Consider the following 3,698-nt stretch of genomic DNA (forward strand, 5'->3'; position numbering starts at 1 on the left):
GGCCTAATTGTAGTTTTAAAATCAGTAATGTATTCTGACTTTTTGACCCTTAATTTACCTGTAGTTACTGCAGATGGTTTGCTAGGATCGTTTGAACTGCCTTTTGTCTGTGTGGGAAAACAATACAGGAGAAGTTCTAGCTTTTCATACTCATCTGTGAAAAGCCGTAAAACAGCAGGGGTTCCTGGCTTGAGACAAAGGTCAGAGATAGCTCCTGGTTGGATGAGCAAAGATACACCTCATTTGAATAAATTAAAGATAAGAATACGCCTTCACTATAAAACTTTCTACACAGAAGTAACAAATTAGATTTGCTCTTGCAATTCTCCAAAGATGTCTTTGCTTTTCTTTCTTTCCTTCTTTTCCATTTATGTCAGGTAAATGAATGTATGTCTCCGTTGTTCTGCAGTTTCTGTTGTAATTTTATGCATTGTCTTCTATTGGATTAAACTCTGTAATTCTGTGATGTCAACACGCATTGCTGTTTTCTTCTGAGTGACTACACGTGGCCGTCACGAGAGGACCCGGGATCATAAAGGAAGAGAGAGAGCCAAACTTTTTCCAAAATTAATTAATTCATAAAAATCTTCCTTAACACTCCACTCCAAAGGGCCCTTCGCCATCTTCCAGAAGAGGGGCTGGAGAAACTAACCTCTGGTGTTCTCAGTTCTTTTCATAAATGTAAATGAAGCCGTTGTTGGACATGTCTTCACTGCAGTCACTGTCTGCAGTGAAGACATGCTCGTTTTCTGCCTTCACGGTTCGTTCTCCCTTATTTAAGTAGCAGTAGAACTCCGTCAGCTTCGGATCCCCACAGATGACAGAGGACAGGTGGTACGTCTCCGTCCCACATTCTGCAGGGACCTCGATGGTCTGAGTGGCTCTTGTTTGGTACCTCCTGGTCACCCTGTGCAGAAAAACCACCAGGCCCTTGTTATCGGCCAGACAGTGTTTTTTCTGCCAGGGTGACCTGCAGCCTGAACAACGGCGTTTACATGCTAAATCCAACCAGTACTCAAGCAGTATAGAAATACTGGTTGAGAATAGTATCGGTGGAAGAGCAATCATGGCGCCGTTGTTCAGGAGCCTGAGGGAAGTGGCTCCACAGTTAGAGCAGGAGTCGTTGTCGTATAACTCTCTCTCTGTGTCGCCGCCAAACGAATCCAGCCAGACCAGCACAGACTCCAGCAAACTTTTTATGTCGTAGTCCTTTCCCACACCTGATGGCAGCTTCCTCTCGCTCAGCTCCATCAGAACAGGGGAAAGGTCTTGTTGACAAAAATGTTTGCCGGGCTGACGGACAGCTGAGCGTATGAGACTCCCACAGCAGGGGATGGACGATGCCTCCAGAAAAATCCTTTCCTGAGCGAGACACCGCTTGGTGACGCTCAGGTTCAGGATGCTCTGGAAAGCAACGTTCACCCAGCTGTTCTGGAGCTCATCTGAGAACTTGAAAAAGTTCTCCTCAGCTTGTCCGGGTCCTGCAGATGCTGTCCTCCCTACAACTGGGAGATCCGAGCCAACGCCATCTACTGAAATAGGGGAACTGGAAACCTCAACACCAACGGAAATCTGTAAACTTAGACGTGTTTGTCTTGGCAAAGGAGCAGCTCTGTTGTCATCAACAATACAAAGTTCCCCATCCGGGGAACTTTGTATTTCAAAAGTCCCTGTGAACGTCCCCTTCAGAGGACTGTTCTTTAAGGATGGGACCAGGGAAACCAAAGCTTTGGCTGTCTCTTTACCCAGAGCTTTGGCTGCGAGATCAGCCGCAGACAAATCTTCCCCAGCCGGGTCAGATTTTTCTGCGACTGTTGTCTCACCCCCATGGTGTACCATCGTCTCTGGACAAACCTCCCCAGCCGGGTCGGTTTGTCCAGAGACAGTACAGTCGTCCTCTGTACTGTCTCGTACAGAGGACGAGATGGAGTCCGCGGTCCCATCGTCCAAAGCCTTTTCAAGACAAACCTCCCCAGCCGGGTCGGTTTGTTTTTTGGAAGTGGATGGAAATCCTGTCCAAAATAGATCATCCTCTTCAGTCTGATTGTTTTCTTCTTTGCCATCCTTCCCAGGAAAGAAATGATCGCATACTTTCTTCATCCCGGTGGTCACGGCATATCCAATGCCCCAACCAACCGGGAATATCAGGGGAACAATCGCCGTCGCAAAACTGAACATTGTTGCTTTATGCAAACCTTAATCTCCAAGAAATGTCTGGATCCTGACTGGTGCCTAGAGATTCCAGCATTCAAGCATTAGAACTTCTTTGATCTACTGTGATGTACATCTATGACCTCATCAGTGAGCAATAAGCAAGCAACGTCTTGCTTCTGATTGTTGCTATGGAAATGATCAGCTCAGCTCTGCATGACTCAAGCTGACATAAATATTTAAATAAAACGTTATACTTTTTATTTATTTAACATGATGAGATTAATACATTTGTATATGATTTAATTTTTGCTTTTGTGGTTTTCCATACCTGCTGTGGTATAAATGTTCTGAAGCCTTTTATCCTCTATCATTTTAATTACTATTAATTCATTAGAATTATTCATGTATTAATCATTGCACAGTGCTAGAAACAGTCTGTGACTTATTATATTTATTTTTTATTCATTTTCGCAGACAATTTAATGCTGTGACTATTTTATCAAACATAAGAAACCCAGAACCCAGACGTTCTTGTATTGCTTCATTCAGGAGCCTTGGGGATAAAAGTGCTTCATGATTGTATTTCAAAGGCAGATTTCAAAAACAACTCGGACAAGAGTTTGGGTCAGGGGCTATTCCCGGATGTAGACGTGTGAAAGAATCTCCACGATGTCAGTAACACAGAGTAGCATGCCTTAGTAGGTGTGTGTGCGCGCGTGTGTGTGTGCGTAAGTAAAATGCTCGCTACCTTTCTGTACATAATAATGTATGCATATATATATGATTTTTTTATTTATTTATTCCTTTTTTTGTCATAGTACTCCCAAGAATTTAAAGCGACTTTCACCCCTGTGTAAAAGTGAATAAATGTCATTGATCATTTATTTGTGTGTTCTATAATTTTGTTGGCCCTCTCAAAAGTGATACTATCAACAATATAGTAATTCAGAATTAACAGTAATTTGGATGTTATGCTATATTGAACTTGAAATTAGTGTAAAATATTCTTAGTGGAGCATAAAACAGGTATTATTACTACAATGACATGAATGCTGTTGAAACATGTGCTTGTGTAGAAGCTTCAGATTTTTCCTCCCTCTTTTCTCTTCTTCCCCCTCTCTCTTTCCCCTTCCCTTCTTCCCTGCACTGTTTACATTCAGTTCAAGTGTCTCAAACACTGCTTTCCCAGCAGATGTTTCAGCCCAGAGAGGCTTGTAGAGCGTGTTTATTTAAAACTCCACTCCACCGGTTTATGTTTTTGTTTTATGGTAAAATTTTGTGCTGCTTGAAATGCAAGAAATGACACCTGATGTCCCTAATTGATGGTGCCAATGTAAAAAGCATAACATCTCCAAAGATACACTATTTTGGTGTCATTTTGATGAAAGAAGCAACAAATCTTTGGATTTCTGTAGCTGAGATACCATTCACAGTTGGAAAACTTCAGGAAAAGTTAATCATTTTGATATCGCCATAGCAACCAGTAATATTTTCTGGGGTTACGTTTCTCACCAGGTTGTTTTTGTTATATTAAACCTTTAATA

Source organism: Poecilia latipinna, unplaced genomic scaffold, assembly GCF_001443285.1.
Source record: "Poecilia latipinna isolate Pla-1442-1.1 unplaced genomic scaffold, P_latipinna-1.0 Scaffold3332, whole genome shotgun sequence".
Classification (NCBI taxonomy): domain Eukaryota; kingdom Metazoa; phylum Chordata; class Actinopteri; order Cyprinodontiformes; family Poeciliidae; genus Poecilia; species Poecilia latipinna.